The sequence below is a fragment of the Phyllobates terribilis genome, unplaced genomic scaffold, assembly GCF_046119375.1.
Source record: "Phyllobates terribilis strain yellow unplaced genomic scaffold, ASM4611937v1 Scaffold_3__8_contigs__length_932513732, whole genome shotgun sequence".
Lineage (NCBI taxonomy): Eukaryota > Metazoa > Chordata > Amphibia > Anura > Dendrobatidae > Phyllobates > Phyllobates terribilis.
Genome location: NW_027362763.1, coordinates 693,605,778 through 693,631,716, shown reverse-complemented (window position 1 = coordinate 693,631,716; position 25,939 = coordinate 693,605,778).

Below are 25,939 nucleotides of genomic sequence, written 5' to 3'. Positions count from 1 at the left end.
TTATTGATAGCTGATAAGAAATCTTACACCGACACAACGGAGCAAAGAAGGAGCCGTATATACAATATATTATACACTGAACAGGAGGAGTTGTGTATTTAGATTCAAATTTATAGAGAGCAGAATTATAGTAGTTATATTCTTGTATATAGGGGGCAGTATTATAGTAGTTATATTCTTGTACATAGGGGGCAGTATTATAGTAGCTATATTCTTGTACATAGGGGGCAGTATTATAGTAGTTATATTCTTGTACATAGGGGCAGTATTATAGTAGTTATATTCTTGTACATAGGAGCAGTATTATACTAGTTATATTCTTGTACATAGGAGCAGTATTATAGTAGTTATATTCTTGTAAATAGGGGCAGTATTAAAGTAGTTATATTCTTGTACATAGGAGCAGTATTATAGTAGCTATATTCTTGTACATAGAGGCAGTATTATAGTAGTTATATTCTTGTACATAGGGGCAGTATTATAGTAGTTATATTCTTGTACATAGGAGAAGTATTATAGCAGTTATATTCTTGTACATAGGAGCAGTATTATAGTAGTTATATTCTTGTACATAGGGACAGTATTATAGTAGTTATATTCTTGTACATAGGGACAGTATTATAGTAGGTATATTCTTGTACATAGAGGCAGTATTATAGTAGTTATATTCTTGTACATAGGGGGCAGTATTATAATAGTTATATTCTTGTACATAGGAGCAGTATTATAGTAGTTATATTCCTGTACATAGGAGCAGTATTATAGTAGGTATATTCTTGTACATAGGAGCAGTATTATAGTAGTTATATTCTTGTACATAGGGGGCAGTATTATAGTAGTTATATTCTTGCACATAGGGGCAGTATTATAATAGTTATATTCTTGTACATAGGAGCAGTATTATAGTAGTTATATTCCTGTACATAGGAGCAGTATTATAGTAGGTATATTCTTGTACATAGAGGCAGTATTATAGTAGTTATATTCTTGTACATAGGGGGCAGTATTATAGTAGTTATATTCTTGCACATAGGGGCAGTATTATAATAGTTATATTCTTGTACATAGGAGCAGTATTATAGTAGTTATATTCCTGTACATAGGAGCAGTATTATAGTAGGTATATTCTTGTACATAGAGGCAGTATTATAGTAGTTATATTCTTGTACATAGGGGGCAGTATTATAGTAGTTATAGTCTTGTACATAGGGGCAGTATTATAATAGTTATATTCTTGTACATAGGAGCAGTATTATAGTAGTTATATTCCTGTACATAGGAGCAGTATTATAGTAGTTATATTCTTGTACATAGGGGCAGTATTATAGTAGGTATATTCCTGTATATAGGGAGCAGTATTATAGTAGTTATATTCTTGTATATAGGGAGCAGTATTATAGTAGTTATATTCTTGTACATAGAGGCAGTATTATAGTAGTTATATTCTTGTACATAGAGGGCAGTATTATAGTAGTTATATTCTTGTACATAGGGGGCAGTATTATAGTAGTTATATTCTTGTACATAGGGGCAGTATTACAGTAGTTATATTCTTGTATATAGGGAGCAGTATTATAGTAGTTATATTCTTGTATATAGGGAGCAGTATTATAGTAGTTATATTCTTGTATATAGGAGCAGTGTTATAGTAGTTATATTCTTGTACATATGGGCAGTATTATAGCAGTTATATTCTTGTACATAGGGGGCAGTATTATAGTAGTTATATTCTTGCACATAGGGGGCAGTATTATAGCAGTTATATTCTTGTACATAGGGGCAGTATTATAGTAGTTATATTCTGGTACATATGGGCAGTATTATAGTAGTTATATTCTTGTACATAGGAGCAGTATTATAGTAGTTATATTCTTGTACATAGAGGCAGTATTATAGTAGTTATATTCTTGTATATAGGAGCAGTATTATAGTAGTTATATTCTTGTACATAGGGGGCAGTATTATATTAGTTATATTATTGTACATAGGGGGCAGTATTATAGTAGTTATATTCTTGTACATAGGGAGCAGTATTATAGTAGTTATATTCTTGTATATAGGAGCAGTATTATAGTAGTTATATTCTTGTACATAGGGGGCAGTATTATATTAGTTATATTATTGTACATAGGGGGCAGTATTATAGTAGTTATATTCTTGTACATAGGGAGCAGTATTATAGTAGTTATATTCTTGTATATAGGAGCAGTATTATAGTAGTTATATTCTTGTACATAGGGGGCAGTATCATAGTAGTTATATTCTTGTACATAGGGGGCAATATATACAGATAATCTTCCACCAGGGGCGATAATGAGCAGAACAGAATACCGCACCTATGTTATAGCATGTGATATCTGTGCTGTATATTGAGGCTGCTAAAATGTGTTTCTGATCTGGAATTTCTTTTCATTGAATCAGTGACTTTTTTTTTCCATGTCTATGGGGTGGGGGTGGGGTAACAGCTATTATTGCTCAACGTTCACACCTTGCGGCATGTACCATCACTAGGGCAGCGTATCCCTGAATATGGTCGTTAATTATATCAATAATGTGCTTAAATCCAATGTAACCCATAGAAACACATAGATATATTCTTCTCTTTCTTCTTGACTCACTTTCTACAAATAGAGGAGAGATAACCGGTCTTCTTCTTTCACATCATATGTCTGGAATGAGGCTTTGCTATCACAAACAAATTATAAAGATAAATGTTTAATCCCCCCAGCCGGCCATTGTATACATTGTATATATCATGTAATCCGCAGTGTCGGCCATTAGAGATATGGAAAGAATGGATGACTCTGCAGCCAGGTCCGGATAATGTTACCATGATTCACGAGATAGCAAGTCGTCTATTATTACTATTACTTTATTGTTTTTTTATTGCTCTTTTATGTTCTGATCCTTTACTTGTTCTTTAATTTACAGGTAATCTTGCAAAATATTCAAACTTTTTCCAATTGTTTTTTGCAACCATTCCGTGGCTGATTGCAAATTTTCTTACCAAAAGAGACCTCTGCGGTCAGGTCAGAAGAGTCTCAGAATTTTTCTCTTTACTTTTGTAAGAATCCCCCCTCCGATAGTGATGTCAAATGGAGACCTTTTTTTAAAGACTTTTTTTTTCATTTGAAAAAAAACCATGACTGCAGCTCTTACCTGTATGAATGGGGTGTCTGTGGTTTTGCAGAGCTGAGCCGCACCGCACATATCACATATTAACTACATACAACCAGACACAAGTGAATCAATTCAAAGTGAGTGCAATTCGAATTTGCAGAATCAGAAAAAAAAATTGGAAATTATAATTGGTTTAGAAAACCATTTTCGAGAGCTGTCCTCTGTTCAGGAGTCTCATCATTTGCTTGAAGTGAAGAGCGGTTGCAAACAGCGTCTCTCTCTCTCTGGAGGACCCGTCCTGTCCTACATTACACAGACAATCCTTTTGTTACAATGGACACCATGTAATGATGAATTTCCCCTGTGGTGGCGCTGCATGGAAACTGAACACTTACTACTAGGCTTCCACAGAGATCACAGCCGATCACTGGTCTCAGAAAGATATAATTTGTGATCTCTTTATTATTAAGGAATGTTTCTAAAAAAGTGGGCATTGTGCAAAACGGATAAACCCTTTAAATAGATATAGGTTCAGCAAAAAAATGTAAAGACTTATATGATCTTTATGGGTTATTTGTTTTTTTTGGATGGGTAGATAGATAAATAGATGGATAGAGAGATAAAAACTAGAGATATATAGATAGAACTAGATATATGAGACATATTAAAGGGGTATTCTCACCAAGATCCCATCACAATATATATTAGGTTTAATAATAATAATAATAATGATATTAGCAAATATCTACAATTAGAAATGTAGTATAGTTCTTTTGATTCACTATGTCGCTTACTCCATATACAGGGCATTGCAGTTGGTTAGGTATCCATGGTTACGGCCACTAACAGCTAACTAACTGTCACTATGAGTGGCCGTAAACATGTATACCTAAGCTACTACAGTGGCCAACATGGGGTAAGCGACATAGTGAATCAGAAGAACTATATTACTTTTCTAATTGGAGGTATTCATGAATATTAGTATTATTACACCTACTACATATTGGGATAGGATGTTAGAGATGGGAATACCCCTTTAATATTGTAGATAGATAGATAAATAGATAGATAAATAGATATGAGATAGATAGATGATAGATAGATAGATAGATAGATATGAGATGGATAGATAGATAGATAGATGATAGATAGATAGATAGATAATGGATAGATAGATAGATAGATAGATAGATAGATAATGGATAGATAGATAGATAGATAGATAGATAGATAGATACAGTAGATGATAGATAGACAGATAGATAGATAGAGGGATAGATAGATAGATAGATAGATGATAGATAGATAATAGATAGATAATAGATAGATAGATGATAGATAGATAGATAGGAGATAGATAATAGATAGACAGATAGATAGATAGATGATAGATAGATAGATAGATAGATAATAGATAGATAGATGATAGATAGATAATAGATAGATAATAGATAGATAGATGATAGATAGATAGATAGGAGATAGATAATAGATAGACAGATAGATAGATAGATGATAGATAATAGATAGATAGATAGATAATAGATAGATAGATAGATAGATAGATAGGAGATAGATAGATAATAGATGATAGATTGATAGATAGATGATAGATAATAGATAGATAGATGATAGATAGATAGATAATAGATAGATAGATAGATGATAGATAGATAGATGATAGATAGATAGATGATAGATAGATAGATAGATAATAGATAGATAGATAATAGATAGATGATAGACAGATAGATAGATAGATAATAGATAGATAATAGATAGATAGATAATAGATAGATAATAGATAGATAGATAATAGATAGATAATAGATAGATAGATAATAGATAGATAGATAATAGATAGATAATAGATAGATAATAGACAGATAGATAATAGATAGATAGATAGATGATAGATAGATAGATAATAGATAGATAGATAATAGATGGATAGATAATAGATAGATAGATAATAGATAGATAGATAATAGACAGATAGATAGATAGATAATAGATAGATAGATAGATAATAGATAGATAATAGATAGATAGATAATAGATAGATAGATAATAGATAGATAATAGATAGATAGATAATAGACAGATAGATGATAGATAGATAATAGATAGATAATAGATAGATAGATAATAGACAGATAGATGATAGATAGATAATAGATAGATAATAGATAGATAGATAATAGACAGATAGATAGATAATAGACAGACAGACAAATATTTACTGGTTCTTTTAAGTATTTTGGCCATTAATAAACATAAAATTATGTAAAATTCCCAGAAGTCACATAGACCTTCATGTAATATCTGAAAAAAACAAAAGTTATTACACGTCTGAAAAATCAACAATGTTTCTTGATTGCTGAAATCCACAGCTAAATTCTGCGTATTCCTGAGCGTGGGTGTAAATTGTTTAGAGCACATACCAATTTCAAGGCTTCATTTAACACGGAACTGATTACTTGATACTCTACGCAGCAAAGGAAAGTTCAAAGCCGCATACCCAGTGCAACCGATACCAGTTTATTAAAATGCCGGGCGGCACACGGATAGTTCTGAGAAGGGCACGGTAAACAGGCAGTGTCTGATATACTCTATAGGGCGAAGAAACCCAAAATACTCATGTGACCAGTCACGTTCTCAAACTGTAAATTAAGAGATGGATATAGGAAAGGAGGAGGGGGGGCAGAGAATGGGGACAGGCGGGGGAACACTGGCAGCACATACATGGTAGATGGACGGATAAGAGATATAAGGATAGACAGATGTGAGATAGATAGATAGATAGATGGATAGATAGATAGATAGATAGATAGATAGATAGATAGATAGATAGATAGATAGATAGAAAGGGGACATTCACAGTGGGGAAAATAAGTATTTGATACACTGACGATTTTGCAAGTTTTCCCACCTACAAAGAATGGAGAGGGCTGTAATTTTTATTGTAGGTACACTTCACCTGTGAGAGACAGAATCCCAAAAAAAACAACCAGAAAATCACATTGTATGATTTTTAAATAATTTAATTGCATTTTATTGCATGAAATAAGTATTTGATCACCTACCAACCAGCAAGAATTCTGTCTCTCACAGACTTGTTAGTCTTTCTTTAAGAAGCTCTCCTACTCTGCACTCATTACCTGTATTAATTGCACCTGTTTGAACTTGTTACCTGTATAAAAGACACCTGTCCACACACTCAATCTTTAACACTACAACCTCTCCACCATGGCCAAGGCCAAAGAGCTGTCTGAGGACATCGGAGACAAAATTATAGACCTGCACAAGGCTGGGATGGGCTACAGGACAATGGGCAAGCAGCTTGGTGAGAAGGCAACAACTGTTGGAACAATTATCAGAAAATCGAAAAAACACAAGAGACTGTCAATCTTCCTCGGTCTGGGGTTCCATGCAAGATCTCACCTCGTGGGGCAAGGATGATTCTGAGAAAGGTCACCAATCAGCCCAGAACTATATGGGAGGACCTGGTCAATGACCTGAAGAGAGCTGGGACCACAGTCTCAAACATTACCATTAGTAACACACTATGCCGTCATGGATTAAAATCCTGCAGGGCACGCAAAGTCCCCCTGCTCACACCAGCACATGTCTAGGCCTGTTTGTTGTTCGCCAATGACCATCTGGATGATCCAGAGGAGGCATGAGAGAAGGTCATGTGCTCAGATGAGGCCAATTTTTGTTATCAGCTCGACTCGCCGTGTTTGGAGGAAGAAGAAGGATGAGTACAAACCCAAGAACACCATCCCGACCATGAAGCATGGTGGGGGAAACATCATACTTTGGGGGTGCTTTTCTGTAAAGGGGACAGATAACTGCACCATGTTGAAAGGAGGATGGGATCATGTATTGCAACATTTTGGTTAACAACCTCCTTCCCTCAGTAAGAGCATTGAAGATGGGTCGTGGCTGGGTTTTCCAGCATGACAATGACCCATAACACACAGCCAGGGCAGCTAAGGAGTGGCTCCGTAAGAAGCATTTCAAGGTCCTGGAGTGGCCTAGCCAGTCTCCAGACCTGAACCCATTATAAAATCTTTGTAGGGAGCTGAAACTGAATGCTACCCAGCGACAGCCCCGAAACCTGAAAGATCTGGAGAAGATCTGTATGGAGGAGTGGGCCAAAATCCCTGCTGCAGTGTGTGCAAACCTGGTCAAGAACTACAGGAAACGTCTGACCTCTGTAATTACAAACAAAGGTTTCTGTACCAAATATTAAGTTCTGTTTTTCTATTGTATCAAATACTTATTTCATGCAATAAAATGCAAATAAATTATGTAAAAATCATACAATGTGATTTTCTGGTTTTTATTTTTAGATTCTGTCTCTCACAGTTGATAAAAATTACAGACCTCTCTATTCTTTGTAGGTGGGAAAACTTGCAAAATCGGCAGTGTATCAAATATTTTCCCCACTTTAGATGATAGATAGATAGATAGATAGATAGATAGATAGATAGCTTGGTAGTTAAATAGAGAATTGATTGATAGATATTAGATAAATACACAGATAGATATAAGACATCTCGACAGAGAGACAGATAGATAGATATATCTTAGATATATAGATAATATATATATACAGTACAGACCAAAAGTTTGGACAAGAGAATGCCAAGAGTGTGCAAAGCAGTCATCAAAGCAAAAGGTGGCTACTTTGAAGAACCTAGAATATAAGACATATTTTCAGTTGTTTCACACTTTTTTGTTAAGTATATAATTCCACATGTGTTAATTCATAGTTTTGATGCCTTCAGTGTGAATGTACAATTTTCAAAGTCATGAAAATACAGAAAAATCTTTAAATGAGAAGGTGTGTCCAAACTTTTGGTCTGTACTGTATATCAAACAGATAGATTAATAGACAGTAGACAAATAGATAGGGCAGAACGGTGACTCAGTAGTTAGCACTGTTACTTTGCAGCTCTGGGGTCCTGGGTACAAATCCCACCAAGGACAATACCTGCAAGGAGTTTGTATGTTCTCCCCGTGTTTGCGTGGGTTTCCTCTGGGTTCTCAGGTTTCCTCCCACACTCCAAAGACTAATAGGGAATGTAGATTGTGAGCCCCAATGGGGACAGTGTTGATAATGTCTGCAAAGCACTGTGGAATTAATGACGCTATATAAGTGAGTAAAATAATAATAGATAGAGACTGTAGATAGATAAGTCATAGACTAAGAGATATGTATATACAGCTCTGGCAAAAATTAAGATACCACTGCAAAATTTCCAGTTTCTCAGATTTTTCTCTTTATAAGTATATTTTTGAGTAAAATGTACAGTGTTGTTTTAGTCTATAAACTACTGAGAACATGTCTCCGAAATTCAAAGCTAAAATTGTTGTATTTATTTGCAGCAAATGATAGAGCGTCAAAATACTAAAAAAGAAACACAGTGCTTTCAGACCTCAAATTACTCATGTTTTAACTCAGGAACAGTTCAGAAATCAATATTTGGTGGACTAACCATGCTTTTTAATCGCAGCTTTCATGCGTCTTGGCTGCTTTCCACCAGTCTTTCCATGCTTTCCAATAGAAAACTGTTCCGTTGTCTCTTAATTTTTGCCAGAGCTGTATAAATCAAACAGATATATAGATGATAATAGATAGATAATTAGACTTGTGGATCCTGTAGTAAGGGAACATCCGCCGGCTCCCTCCCGACAGTGAGCACATTACAGTGTAGCCCCCCGAACCCTTTGAAGTCCCCTTTGTTGTCGGCCTCACACTTTGCTCTGTGTATGACGATTTACATTTTGTTTCTCCATTTACTATAAAGGACGACAAACAGTTAGAATTTTAGGTGCAAAACTTAAAGGCGGCCGCTCCCTTCATCCCATGACTTTACAACGCCCAGATTTCCTGTGTGACCCTACACCCCGCCACCCCCGGGCCCTGCACAGGCCTTTATTTCTGTAAACACATCCAATCTTTCCATTTACATAATTTTTGACATATTATCGTCTTTCCAAATGGAAAGTCTGCTCCCCGGCCGGCCGGCAGCAGAAATATCTCTTTCTTGTTAGCAGTGATGATTTTAAAAGCATGCAATGATCTAAGCCGTAATACTAATATTATGCATCATCCGGACAGGATAACGATGCCACCTTGTCACGGCTTACCTCTTAACACAACCCATTTGCCGAATATCACAGTCATAAGCACTTGATAAATGAGGACGAGAACATCTTTTGGCTTCTCAGACTTCTTCTTAAGCATTCCCTGTATAATCCCATCTCCCAGGAATGCGACCGATCGAACATGCAATTCCTTAAAGCGGCGGCGCGCTGGACCACTCAGAATTTATAGTCTGTGTATATTTCCTGGCTCCAGATAGTGCTAATGTAATGGAGGGTTATATTTTATGAATCCAGTGCCAGATCCCTCAATCGGGAGCCCGGCCTTGTATGGTGTCCTGATGACTCTGCCTAAATCCTTACTCCGGGCCATAAAACTTCCTGCTAAATGTGATGTGTGATACCGAACGAACATTTATGGAGGGCAGAAATGTTTTTTTTGCTAAACATATCTCTTTACGAGCCGGGCCTTTAAGACCGCCATTAAGACAATATTGACATTTTACGGAGTGCAGATCTGTGAAGGTGTTTCCCTATAAATGTAGCCCATGGTGTAAAGAAAGATAAAATACTGGGCCATCGTCTCGAACAGGAAAAGGATTTTTTTTTTTGTAAATAACCCACCGAGATAATGTCGGAAGAATTTCCTGCCCTGTGCTCTTAAGATCTTTTTAACTCGTCAACAGCCAGAGTGGTTCAGTTCATATTAAAGTGGTGGAAAAAATTGCACTAACTTTTTAAAATTTTGGAAAAACACACACATTGAGCTGGGGTTTGAGTTGGTATACTGTACATGCAGCATATAAATGCATGTTCACATTGGCAGTGAAACAAACAAAACTTACAAGAAACAAAATGAGTATAAACCCTAGAGTAACTAAATAAGGACAAAGCAAAAATGCATTTAAATAACATAGGGTTCTTAGTTGCACTGTTTTTGATCAAAAATAGCATAAAAGCCATCCCACCAACGGCAAGGTGACCCTATTCGGGACAGTTCCAAGTGACCCTGTAGGACCGTTCCCAATAGGGTCACCTTGCCGTTGGTGGTATGCTATTTTTGTTCAAAAACAGTGCAACTAAGAACCCTATGTTATTTAAAGGCAGTTTTGCTTTTTACTTATTTAGTTACAGCAGGGTTTATGCTCATTTTGTTTCTTATAGGTTTTGTCTTTTTTAAATTTTGATGAAATTATATTTTGCAAAAATAATTTTTCTTATGCTTTTAATAGTTAAACTTTTAGACTTCAATGCAATTTCCTCTCCATTTTACAACTTTACATATTGCCCCGATGTGATAAAATATTAAGGATATACCAACCTATCAATCCTCTACTGCTTCTCGCTCCTGCTGGTCCTCCTGTCACCTACCGGTCTCTTCTCTTCTGGAGGGGTCAATGCTTGACTGCTGAAATCAATGTCATGGCCAATGATTGACTAATACAAAAAAGCTAATTAAATAAATCTAAATCGAATTAGTGTTGATTTTTTAGGAAATAGTTGAACCCGACAAATCTAAACAATTGGTGATTTGCTTTGAGCAAATCAGCATTTTAAACATTGCAGAAGAATGAATCAGCCAGGGAGGGCTCTCTTGACCTTAGACTGGCTTCCCCATAATGATTTGTATCTATCACATCACATGGTATAACACTGCTAATCAGTAGGTACTATTATAGCCTGTATAAAAGTTGAGGCCGGGAATGCAGCAGCCTTTTATGGAGAATCTGGATAGTGAGAGAACGTCACTCATCCAGAAAGACAGGAAGAGAAAGGCATAAAGCACTGAAGAAACTGTATAGATAGTGTGTGACAGCAGAGCAGTGAAGAAGATTAGTGTGTGAGGAAGAGAGAATAGTGTCATGCATGTTTTTAATGGCAATTGAAAGCCTTCGATTTGAGACAAATCGATTCATAGCGAGCCAAATTTCATGGAAACATCCTGTGACTCTGGTGAATCAGAATTTCAAAAGATTTACACATCTCATATGGAAAGTTAATGAAATGGATGGAAACCTCTTTCCAAGATATTATAATTGCAAGAATCTTTCACCTGTTTTTGAAGATTTGCTTAAGGCAAACATTTGGACAAAAGTATGCTTATTTAGAAAACTACCTATTGACTCCTATGGGAGAGAGTTGAAGCCATGCTCTGTGATGTTTTGCAGAGGCTGTTGTGCAGCGAGAGGGAGGAAGGAGGAGGAGGTGAGCTGTGACAAACCACATGAGCCAATCACTGGCCTCAGTGGTCATGTGTCATATAGAATGACATCATCTGTGCAGCCAGTGATTGGTGCAAAGGAGATGCTGCATGGGAGCACAGGGTCAGCACCCAGAGATCATTGGTTAACCCACAAATCATCGACAACCGGTACCCCCACCAATCACAAGGACACACATCTTGGGTTCCTTGTGAATGGAGTGGTAGAGCTCATGTGTGACCATCTCTCCATTCACTTTGCATGGAAGTGGTGGTCATGCATATGCACTAACGCTACTTCACACCCATAGAAGTAAATGGGGCAGTGTTCACACATGTGCACTACAACTCCATTCAACCAGGGGATTTGCAGCTGCATATCTAAGCACAAATTCACGGCAATTCTGTGGATTTTGACAAAAATATTGCCTCAAAACCTCACTACAAATCTGCTACAATATCATCACATATGAACATACAATAGTTCAAAGGTTAAAACGTGCCGAGCAGCTAACAAACATCACTTGCAACCTAGATATCGTCAGCAGAATTATGAATACAGCTCTGACTTGGGGGGAAAAAAAACAAAAAACAACTAATGGGGGACCTTTAAAATGAGGACACCAATAATTAAGGCAAGCCAACCGTTGTCACAACCGAGCCCATATTCTATGCTATTGACATGGCTCTCCCAACTGATGGTATTTTTTTTGTGCATAAGAATAAAAAAGTTTAAAAACTATTGAAAAATTTTGAAAAATTTTGAAAAATTTGCTTCTGTATTAAAAACCCCCCATCTATGTCAATCTGATTTCAGATAAATTAGGTCACAACCTAAAAACTAAAAAATTAAAATGTTGTTGCCCGCCTATGGGACCCCTACTTTGATTGGAGGTTGAGGACCCCATTTCTCCTAATAGGCGCTATGCCATAAATATCTTTCGTTGGAAAATCCAAGTGGGCGTCATCCTCAAGAAGATGTCCTAAGAGTTGATTACTGCGCCCACTTGGCTAAAAAGATTAGAGAATAAAGAGACCATATCTCAGGAATGGAGAGGCGCAAGAACATTTACACCAGGTGCAAGGCGCATTTACACCAGGTAAAAAAAAAAAAAAAAAAAAAATATATATATATATATATATATATATATATATACAGTATATATATATATATATACTGTATATATATATATATATATATATATATATATATATATATATATATATATACACTACCGTTCAAAAGTTTGGGGTCACCCAGACAATTTTGTGTTTTCCATGAAAACTCATACTTTTATTTATCAAATGAGTTGCAAAATGATTAGAAAATATAGTCCAGACATTGACAAGGTTAGAAATGATGATTTTTATTTGAAAGAATAATTTTCTCCTTCAAACTTTGCTTTCGTCACAGAATGCTCCTTTGCAGCAATTCCAGCATTGCAGACCTTTGGCATTCTAGCTGTTAATTTGCTGAGGTAATCTTGAGACATTTCCCCCCATGCTTCCTGAAGCCCCTCCACAAGTTGGCTTGGCTTGATGGGCACTTTTTGCGTACCATACAGTCAAGCTGCTACCACAACAGCTCAATGGGGTTGAGATCTGGTGACTGCCCAGGCCACTCCATTACAGATAGAATACCAGCTGCCTGCTTCTTCCCTAAATAGTTCATGCATAATTTGGAGGTGTGCTTTGGGTCATTGTCCTGTTGTAGGATGAAATTGGCTCCAATCAAGCGCTGTCCACAGGGCATGGCATGGCATTGCAAAATGGAGTGATAGCCTTCCTTATTCAAAATCCCATTTACCTTGTACAAATCTCCCACTTTACCAGCACCAAAGCAACCCCAGACCATCACATTACCTCCACCATGCTTGACAGATGGCGTCAGGCACTCTTCTAGCATCTTTTCAGTTCTGCGTCTCACAAATGTTCTTCTGTGTGATCCAAACACCTCAAACTTTGATTTGTCTGTCCATAAAACTTTTTCCAATCTTCCTCTGTCCAATGTCTGTGTTCTTTTGCCCATATTAATCTTTTCCTTTTATTAGCCAGTCTCAGATATGGCTTTTTCTTTGCCACTTTGCCCTGAAGGCCAGCATCTTGGAGTCGCCTCTTCACTGTAGACGTTAACACTGGCGTTTTGCGTGTACTATTTAATGAAGCTGCCAGTTGAGGAGCTGTGAGGCGTCGATTTTTCAAACTAGAGACTCTAATGTACTTGTCTTGTTGCTCAGTTGTGCAGCGGGGCCTCCCACTTCTCTTTCTACTCTGGTTAGAGCCTGTTTGTGCTCTCCTCTGAAGGGAGTAGTACACACTGTTGTAGGAAATCTTCAGTTTCTTGGCAATTTCTCGCATGGACTAGACTTCATTTCTAAGAACAAGAATAGACTGTCGAGTTTCACATGAAAGTTCTCTTTTTCTGGCCATTTTGAGTTTCATAGAACAAACAAATGTAAAGCTCCAGATTCTCAACTAGCTCAAAGGAAGGTCAATTTTATAGCTTCTCAAATCAGCCAAACCATTTTCAGCTGGGCTAACATACTTGTGCAAGGGTTTTCTGGGGTTTTCTAAACATCCATTAGCCTTCTTACACAGTTAGCAAACACAATGTACCATTAAATCACTGGAGTGGTGGTTGTTGGACTGGGCCTCTATACACCTATGTAGATACTGCAATAAAACCAAGATGTTTGCAGCTAGAATAGTCATTTACCACATTAACAATGTATAGAGTGTATTTATGATTCATTTAATGTTAGCTTCATTGAAAAAAAATGTGCCTTTCTTTCAAAAATAATGACCCCGAACTTTTGAACGGCAGTGTATATATATATATATATATATATATATATATATAAAAAATGAAAAAATAAAAAATACATATTTAAATATGACAGATCCTCATTAATGGAATGTGATCTCATACTTTGTACTGACGAGGGCCAACAGCCCGAAACACCGTGTCTGCAAATTGAGATTCTGATTTGGCTTTTATCCTAAGTCATATTGCACGACTCGTTAAAGGGTTGATTGCGACTTGTAGGATTGCTGCTTCCAATAGGTGGCGCTATAGAGTACAAGTCCTCTTTTTCTCTGAAGAGGCAATTTGCATATGGAAATTCCATAAATCAACATTTTTTTTTTACATTTAGAAACAATATTCTTGTAAAAATTGATGAATTACTTGGACGTGGGTCTGATTCTGGTGTGAAGTCAGACCAGCCCTGTCCTTCTCACGTCTCTCAGCATGAATGCATGGCCGGTCAACCACAGTGGTGTTAATAGGTGTCAGACAGTTGTTGCTGACCTGAGACAGAGTTCAGATAGTGCTGGCCGCTCTGATTAATGGCCGCCATTCCTGATCCTACACGACTGTTTTATGGCTTTTATAGGCACCAGGAGGATGAATAATTAACAATTAGGCGGTATGATGACAGGGGTGGTCTGTACTGACACAGGTCTACATAGCATTTGTTGGGAGGGAGGTTAATATAAAGAGATTTATCAAGACTGATCAATTTAGGGAGCAAACCCAGAGGACTAATCTGAGGCTCCTGGGCCCAAATGCAAATTAATAATAGGAGCAGTCTCCTTCCATACTATTTTTACACAAAATGATAAAGATCCTTTTGAGCCCCTTATAGACCAGCTCCTAAATACTCCTCTGTGCCCCTATAACTTTTCCCCTTAGCAGTGTAAAGTATGTAAGTGGTGTCTGAATACGAGATACAGGTGTATCTCACTAAATTAGAATATCATCAAAAAGTTAATTTATTTCAGTTCTTCAATGCAAAAAGTGAAACTCATATATTCTATAGAGTCATTACACACAGAGAGATCTATTTCAAGTGTTTATTTCTTTTAGGCTGTGTGCCCAATATGCGTTTTTTAATCGTTTCCGCAGCGGCAATTCCGCTGCAGAAATGCTTGGTAGAAGGTCTGCCATGTTCCCCAATGATAATCTGCTTGTGCTGTGCACATGCTGCGGAAATTTCCGCTGTGGATTATCATTGCAGAAAAATACGCAGCACAACCAATTATTTTGCGGAAGCGCTGCGTTTTCGCCGCCATTGACTTGCATTGAATCGCATGTCATCTGCATCACTGGATCTGTACATGCGAATTCCATGCGTTTCAATGCACGGATGGTACCCGGGTCTGGAGAAGAGGAGACTGTCCTCCGGACCCGGGTACCATAGAACCTGTGAAAAAAAGAATAAAATAAAAAATAAATATTATACTTACCTTCTGATGGCCCCCGGTGTCCTTGTCTTGGCTTGCCGGCAGCTTGAGGTGGACTGAAGGACCTGCGGTGACGTAATTTAGTCATGTGACGGGTCACGCGACCGCTGACGTCGGCAGGTCCTTTAATCTACCGTGAGCTGCCAGCAAACCAAGACAAGGACACCAGGGGCCATCAGAAGGTAAGTATAATATTTTTATTTTTTATTTTTTACCATTCTTTCGGTCACAGCATGCGGAAATGCATGTGAAGAATGCTTCACATCCGCATGTCCCTGGCTGGAAAAACGCATGTACAATCCGCATGCGTTTTTTTCTGCCAGGGAGATGCAGAAACGCTCAGGAAAAATCCGGAGTGTTTCTGCATCGTGGGCACATGGCCTTAATGTTGATGATTATGGTTTACAGCCAATGAAAACACAGAAGTCATTATTTCAGTAAATTAGAATACTTTATAACATTAGCTTGAAAAATGTTTTTAAAATCCGAAATGTTGTCCTACTGAAATGTATATTCAGTAAATGCCCTCAGTACTTGGTCGGGGCTCCTTTTGCATCAATTACTGCATCAATGCGGCAATGTGGCATGGAGGCGATCAGCCTGTGGCCCTGCTGAGGTGTTATGGAAGCCCAGGTTGCTTGATAGCAGCCTTCAGCTCGTCTGCATTGTTGGGTCTGGTGTCTCTCATCTTCCTCTTGACAATACCCCATAGATTCTCTATAATAGATTCTCTATGGAGTTAAGGTCAGGCGAGTTTGCTGCCAATCAAGCACAGTGATACTGTTGTGTGTAAACCAGGTATTGGTACTTTTGGCAGTGTGGACAGGGGCCAGGTCCTGCTGGAGAATGACATTTCCATCTCCAAAAAGCTTGTCGGCAGAGGGAAGCATGGAGTGCTCGAAAATTTCCTGGTAGACGGCTGCGCTGACTTTGGTCTTGATAAAACACAGTGGACCTACACCAGCAGATGACATGGCTCCTCAAGTCAGCAGTCTTCCCCATGATTGTGGAGCCTACTGAAACAGACCAAGGGACCTTTTTTAACGCTTAGGAAGCCTTTGCAGGTGTTTTTTGTTAATTATTCTACTTTACTGAGATAATGACTTTTGTGTTTTCATTGGCTGTAAGCCATAATCATCAACATTAACAGAAATAAACACTTGAAATAGATCACTCTGTGTGTAATGACTCTATATAATATAGGAGTTTCACTTTTTGTATTGAAGAACTGAAATAAATTAACTTTTTGATGATATTCTAGTTTAGTGAGATGCACCTGTATATTGTATTGTATGATTATTAATATCGGAGTACTATGTGGCAGTAATTTTAAGTATTTTACTGGAGTTTATAGTAATGGTGGTATTAATGTGCCACCATACTGTCATACTTTGTGACGCCATATGGCTGTATTATTTGAGGACCGTTTGGCAGTGTTTGAGGATTTTCAGAGCTATTATTTGAACATACATATATAGCACTATTATATTTATACTATCTGGCATGGTTAGGATGGTTTTATTTAAGTAGAGTATATAGTAATAAGGGTATTAATTTGCAACTGTGCAGTCATATTTTTAAAACTATATGACCAAATAGTTTTTTTTAAGCACTTATGGCAGTAATATGTGACCACTATATGGCACAGTTATCTGACTACTGTATGGTGGTTTTATTTAGGTGGAGTACATAGTAGTGGAGGCATCATTTTGGCATTGTATAGTTATATATATATATTTTTTTTACACCATATTGCTGTATTATTTGAGAAATGTTGCAGTATTTGGAAATTTTAGGAGGTATTGATTAAGCATGTTTAGCCTTATTATATGTACCATACAGCAGATTTATACAGTAACTGTATAGTGGTTTTATTTAGGTGGGGTATATAGTAATGGAGACATCATTTTGGCATTGTACCATCATATTTGTTACACCATATTGCTGAATTATTTGAGAAGAGAAACATTGCAGTATTTGGGGATTTTAGGAGGTATTGTTTAAGCATGTGTAGCACTATTCTGTATGTGTACCATATGGCAGACTTATTCAGAAACTGTTTGGTGGTTTTATTTAGTTGGAGTATATAGTAATGGAGGCACAATTTTGGCATCATACAGACATATTTTTTTTTAACCATATTGCTGTATTATTTGAGAAACATTGCAGTATTTGGGAATTTTAGGAGGTATTGATTAAGCATGTTTAGCCTTATTATATGTACCATACAGCATATTTATTCAGTAACTGTATTGTGGTTTTATTTTGTTAAAGAGTATATAGTAATGATGGAGGAATCATTTTGACAAGTGCTGTCAATCTTAAGCGGGGGAGGTCCCAAAAAATGAAAATTGAGGGGTTTTAATGGTGCACTGAGCCCTTGGCCAAAGCAAAAGTTCATAGAAGACTCTTAACATGCATTTTAATTAAAAGTAATTTTTTGCAAGCACTGTAGCACTAATCTGTACAACGCCAGTATGAATTTTTTTTTTAGGTTTTTTTTACATTTTAATTAAAAGTACTTAAAAAAAAGTAAATTAATTAAAAGTAATTTAAAAAAAAGTTAATTTAATTAATTGTATTTTAGGATTTTTTTGCAGTTTCATTCAAAGTAATTATTTGAACTGAATCTTAAAACATGATAGTTTTTCTTAAAATTTTGCCTAAATTTTCTGATTTTACCCGAGTGTGTGGGTCTCTCTCTTTTTTTTACCTGGCTGTCAAGAGATTTTACGCAAACCACATTTGTTTTTCAGGGGCTAAGAGGTTGATAAACACTGGCCTGGTTCCTCCATCTTTATCTATATCCACATTGAGTGTTTACAACAGTATTTTATCTGTGAACTTCTCTGCAGCCCGAAAAGGGTCAACATTCACTCCGAAATGATGTGTTGTTGTGAAGTAAAAAGCTCATTTTATGCTCCCTGACACATTTATGTCAGCAAAATGTAGATCTTTTTTAAAGGGGTATCCTGGCACGATACCAGAAATAATAAACACGGCGCTTGAAGATTTTTTTTTCCCTCTTAGAATAGATAATAGAACTGTTCTAAGACATTTATAAAATACAAAACAAAAAATAAACTACAAGAAAAGTGTTTAAAATACCCAAAAGATGTATAAAATAGGCAAGGAAACTATTTTGCTACCAACATGTCATGTATCTTAAAGTAAAATAATAATTAGAAACATTAAATAAGAGTCTGAAAAAAATGTTTATAATTGTATTTTGTATGTAATCCCTTCTGGTGTACGGCACGATGGAATCAATGGTGCTTAAAAAAGTAATAATAATAATAATTATAATTATATGTAATAATAATAATTATTATTATTATTAATACTAATAATAATTATTTAACAATCAATAATGAATAATAAAAATAAAAATAAATATAAAAATAATGTAATATTATTAATTAATTATAATAATAATTATTATTTAAAAATAATTATCATTTAACAATCAATAATAAATAATAAAAATAAAATAAAAATAAGAAATATATATAGAAATAATAAAAATAATTTAATATTATTTAAATAAAAATTATTTAACAATCAATAATAAATAATAAAAAAAAAATTAAAATAAGAAATATATATATATAAAATTATATTATTATTTAATAATAATAATAATAATAATTATTATTTAAAAAATAAATATTATTTAACAATCAATAATACATAATAAAAATAAAATAAAAATAAGAAATATATATAAAAATACTAAAAATGCTTTAATATTATTATTTAATAATAATTATTATTTAAAAAAATAAATATTTAACAATCAATAATAAATAATAAAAATAAAATACAAATAAGAAATATATAAAAATAATTTATTATTATTTAATAAAAATACTAATTATTCTAATAATAATAATAATTATTCAACAATCAATAATAAATAATAAAAATAAAATAAAAATAAGAACTATATATAAAAATAATAAAAATAATGTAATATTATTAAATAATAATAATTATTATTTAAATAATAATTACAATTTAACAATCAATAATAAATAATAAAAATAAAATAAGAAACAAAATATATACAAATAATAAAAATAATGTATAATTTACTATTATCTAAAAATGATAATACTTTAAATAATAATTATTATTTAACAAATTAATAATAAATAATAAAATAATATAATAAAAATAAAAAATATAGAAAAATGATAAGAAAATAATATAAAAATTATAATAATTAATAAAAACAACTATTATTATTAATATTATTATTTAACATAATAATTATTATCTAAAATGTAGAATAAATGAAATATTCTAAAAATAAGGACCAAGACATTAATAACTATAATATATTTTTTTACTTTCGTCAGTGTATTATTATATTTTATGTTGCATATATATATATATATATATATATATATATATTTCCCCTGCTCTATAGTTTTAGCATTTCAGTGCAGCTGTAACATAATGTTGATTCATAAAGTCAAAATGTTTTTGCTATTTAACCAAACCCTGCAAAAGTTCTGACCTTCATGGTAAATATGAGAAAAAAAATGTTATTAGTTACATATGTAACTAATAACTATTCGCACCATGAAAAGCTGCTCTCTTACAATTTTTTTTAAATTTTTAATCTGCTTTTTAAAATATTATTTCTATATATTTTTTAATTTACTTTATATTATTTTTATAAAGATTTATTTTATTCACTTTCTGCTCATTAGGTCTCATTCAGACATCAGAGATTTTTCTTATGTTCAAAAAAGCACGATATTTTGGATCCACGTTTCATCAGTATTCGGTCACTTTTTACATTTAGTGTTTATGAATTTTATTATACACTATAAAAAAAAATTGCAAACCTTTTCCTACTTGTTAAAATGAGGAAACTGAGAATATGCCAGTGAGTACGTAACTTTTTTATCTTTTTCTGAACTTCTTTCAATTGATTTATGACCACAGACCACATTAAAGTTTAATGTGCAAGGAAACAAATTGGGGCCCATTCATCATTCCTTTTTTTTTTATCTAGTTTTGTGTATTTTTTCCTTTTTTCATTCACCGCCTTATTAATTTTTTTATTTACATCTTTTTTATAATCACTTTTTTATGTGTTTATCTGTTTTTTTTCCCATCATTATGGGTGGGGTTTAGGATTTCCAGACACTTTTTGCCTGATTTATCATTTGTATTTTTCGAAAAGTCACACATTTTTTTGTGCAAATCCACTTCAGTTCCCATCCCACCCCCCATGAGAGATTTTCCATATTCCAGAATTTTTTGACCAATTCTTGCAACTTTTTGCACTAAACTAAACTATTTTTGTGCAAAAATACTTGAACCCTGTGTGCCATTTTTGAAGCATCAGGCACAAATAATAGCAACGAATACCAAAAGATCAAAAAGAAAAGTGACTTAAAAAATTGGGGCCAAAGAATAAATTGGGTTCAAAGAACCTGCAAAAGCCAAACTACATTTTTTTTAAATGAAACCCAATTGCAAAAATGATTTTTATCCCCAAATACATGGATTACAGAAAAAATACTAAAAAAATCCTTAAAGTGGACAACCCCCTTCTTGCACCAAAGAAGATGAGCACGGCTCCACAGTGGGAAAGATGAGGGTTGGGTGAGTAAAGTAACAAAAAAATGCCCTGTTGATCTTATTTGCAAAAGTTTCCAAACTTTTCTAAAACTTTGCTTTGTACTTTATCTATTCTTTTTATTTGAAAATTTCCCTTTCTGCTTTTTTTTTCCTTTCTTTTCTTTCAGGTCTGGTGAAATGTAATATTATATCTCAGTTCTGGTTCTTAGACAGGTGCCATAATATCGGACTTGGATTAGCAGATACAGGATAGAAAGAATTTCATGGTAAAAAAAAGGGAAGAAAATTAACATATATATATATATATATGTATATGGACTATGCTGGATGTATCCGTCTCACCCACCCACATTTTACTGACTAGTTACGTGTGATTCCAAGGAGAACAAAAATCTACTTACCAAAGCCACAAAAGCCACAAAATGTGTGTAGTCACAGCAGAGATGTGTGGAAACTTAATAAGCTCTTTGCACAATATTTGGCTTCCTGTAAAAAGATTTCACACATTGGAGGTTCAGAATAACAGAAGTTCAGAGGAACAGACTGAGGTGGACAGAGAAATACCAGATTGTAGGACTGGCGTCCAGAAAACATGAGCGGACGCATAGCGGCCATCATCATAACGGCTACCTGTCATGGTGCCTATTATCCCAGTAATGACCGTTGGGCCGGTTCCCAGCACCGTTTGTGGAGGACAATGAAGTTTCTCTGTTGAGAAAAGTCCTGCAACCTTTAACGCTATAAGAACTCAAGAATGAAAACAAGAAGTAGCTATCACCGGCTCTCTGCTCACCCCGGCCACAAGAGGAGTCACACCTGATGTTGCTGTAGATTATGGCAAAGAACAACAAGTGCAAAACAGAAGCTCAAAATCTCCTACCTACAAACTTCAAAATTACAAATGCAATAAAAATAAGCAGAACCATAAAAAAATCATAGCCGAGTCCATCCAATAGCAGGCATAATTCAGGAATACCAGGGCAGAGCTCCTAACTTACACAGGGGCTGAGCTCCTGACTTACACAGGGGCAGAGCTCCTGACTTACACAGGGACAGAGCTCCTGAGTTACACAGGGGCAAAGCTCCTGAGTTACACAGGGGTAGAACTCCTGACTTACACAGGGGCAGAGCTCCTGACTTACACAGGGGTAGAACTCCTGGCTTACACAGGGGCAGAGCTCCTGACTTACACAGGGGTAGAGCTCCTGACTTACACAGGGACAGAGCTCCTGACTTACACAGGGACAGAACTCCTGACTTACACAGGGGCAGAGCTCCTGACTTATACAGGGGTTGAGCTCCTGACTTACATAGGGGTAGAGCTCCTGATTTACACAGGGGCAGAGCTACTGACTTACACAGGGGCAGAGCTCCTGACTTACACAGGGGCAGAGCTTCTGACTTACACGGAGGCAGAGCTCCTGACTTACTCCTGACTTACACAGGGACAGAGCTCCTGACTTACACAGGGGCAGAGCTCCTGACTTACACAGGGGCAGAGCTTCTGACTTACACAGGGGCAGAGCTCCTGACTTACACAGAGGTAGAACTCCTGACTTACCCAGGGGTAGTGCTCCTGACTTACTACGGGGTAGTGCTCCTGACTTACACAGGGGCAGAGCTCCTGAGTTACACAGGGGAAGAGCATCTGACTTACACAGGGGCAGAGCTTCTGACTTACACAGGGCCAGAGCACCTGACTTACACAGGGACAGAGCTCCTGACTTACACAGGGGCTGAGCTCCTGACTTACACAGGGTAGAGCTCCTTACTCACACAGGTGCAGAGTTCCTGACTTACACAGGGGTAGAGCTCCTGACTTACACAGGGGCAGAGCTCCTGACTTACACAGGGGCAGAGATCCTGACTTACACAGGTACAGGATACTGTTGACAGTAAAGACATATGGACACCTTCGGGGATGTTTATTTTTAAATAATTGCATGTATTTTTAGCTAAAAATAATTTTTGCAATTGGATTTTATTACATTTTTTTCACTGTTTGCCTTCTATAGCCTGTGTGATGCACTCTCTATTGCTGCAGAATGATTTAGCTAAAAAGCTCTTCTGACGAGCGATTTTTCAACTCTTATCTTCCTTCTCAGCTGTGTAAGGTGCCCAGGGAGGTAGCCATAGCGAGCTGCTGGTCCTCCACGCCTGGCACCTGACAAACAAACAGTGTCCCAGTCTATATGTGTTGTGCTGTGAAGTTTGCTTCACACTCACTTGTTCAACTTTACTGGACAGTTCAAGTACATTAGTCTTTAACACGCAGTATCGGGCACAGCACCCTCCAGTTACATCAACACAGCACATTTAAAGCTCTTGCTTACTTTCAGCTTGGACTATCCCTACGCTTGATCCTCCTGTCGGCCCCAGGTATTTCCCATCGGGCACCACAGCACTCCTGAGATCCGTTAACATCTCCCTCTCCCAGTTCCCTGTCCAGCTTCCTCTGTATCGGAGGGATTAAGGCACACTTCTCGGTGCCTTGTTTGTGCCGTAGGCCCCGGACGGGACAGGAAGCTCCGCAGGAAATTTGGTAAGACCTCACGCTGCCAGAATGATATGTATTCTATGTGCCTCCAGCCCACTACACCTTGAACTTCCACTTGACACGAACCTCACATTTTCTCTAACTTTAATTAACTAAACCAGTAAGTGTTTTCCCCTTCCATGCTGGGCTGGTCCCAAACATTTAACTGTATCCTACACTCAGGGACGGACTAGGACTGAAATTCAGTCCTGGCATATAAAAGCACACAGGCCCATGCTGTCCCAGCCCCCGAGCCCCAGATGGAGATATCTATTACTTATATTACCCTCCCTGAAGGAAATCAAGATTCTCAATATGTCTAGTAATACCGCTATATAAAATTTAATAATAATAACAATATTGCAATATAACAGACAAATACCAACAAACCATAACCAAATATTACCCGTATATACAGTACTTATAATACCACCATACTGATTGTTAAAGGGGTTTTCCAGGATTGGTGTTAAAGTCTATGTGACTTCAGACTTCTGAATCCTCACAGCAGGCACTGTCAGGATTCTCCGGTGACAGCGTTGGGAGAGGCCGTCATGTGACCACAAGTATGGGATTTCCACACCTCCGGCCACATTCCAACTAAACGTACTCTGCTTTGCTAAATTCACTTGTATTGAGAGATTCCGTGCACGTCTAGTCAGCACGTGATCGTATGAATTCAAATCATACTTGTGGTCACATGACCGGCCGCTCCCGACACCGAAGAATCCTCACAGCACGTGATGCACACACTATGAGGATTCAGAAATCTGCAGACATACAGTCACTGCAGACTTTAACATTAAACCTGGACAACCCCTTTAATTAAAACCACTGCACTAGGACTGATATCACGACCATACAGTGACCATATAATGGTAATATCAGGTCTACACCAGTGCTCTACAGACCATATATGTGTGTACTGTGCAGATTCTCACCAGTGCCGTTCTCGCTGGTTGTTGTCATTCGTTTTCCCTCTTCTTTTTAATTCGGCCCAGACCGCCATGACCTCTTCTTCCGACCATAACTCGTCCTTGTAAAATATAACAGAGGCATCTTTACTTTACTGCTTTTCCAAGACCCTCCTCTCATTCTACCACCTCTACACAAACCACAACTTGTGCTGCCTTATAATAATTCCCCTGTGACCCCTTATAATAGTGACCATGCACCTAGTTATAATAATACAAACAACCCCTGTGCTTTCTTATAATAATAATGCCTCCTTGCTTCCCCATAATGACAACGACCCCCCATTGGGCCTCCCAAGGGAAGTACATAGAAATAACAGGTCCCATAGAAAAAGTCCTATCACGTCAAAGAAGGGCATATCTCCCAACTTTCTAAGAAACGGAGGATATGTATTGAAGCACTTACATATTTTCCCTCTACTAAAGCCCCTAAGTGGTCTCACCCACTATAATTCCCCTTTCGTGACCCTCATAGAGTATTATGCCCCACATGGTATGATGACCCCACAAACCCTATACAAAGTATGATGCAGCACAGCACCCACATATTAAGATGGCCACCACAGCCCCCCATACATTATGGTATTCAGCACAGCCCCTAATATACAGTATGAGGTGCACAACAGACCCCTATATAAAGCATGGTGTCCCTCATAACCACTCCATTAAATTTGATGTCACCCTTAATCACCCCATACAGTATGAAGGTCACCACAGCCCACCAAATAGTATAATGTACCCCATAGCCCTCCACACAGTATAATGTCCACCACAGCCCCCACACAAGATGCAGATCCCCCACAGACCCCTATATAGTATGATGGTTGCCCCAAACAGCCCCCCATATACTATGATGGTCCCCCACAAACAGCCCTCATATAGTATGATGGTCCCCCACAAACAGTCCTCTATATAGAATGATGGTCCTCCACAAACAGCGCCCATATAGCAGGATGGTCCCCCACAAACAGCCTCCATGTAGTATGATGGTCCCCCCACAAACAGTCCTCTATATAGAATGGTGGTCCTCCACAAACAGCTTCCATATAGTATGATGATCCCCCACAAACAACCCCCATATAGCAGGATGATTCCCCACAAAGAGCCCCCTATAGCAAGATAATCCCCCACAAACAGCTTCCATATAGT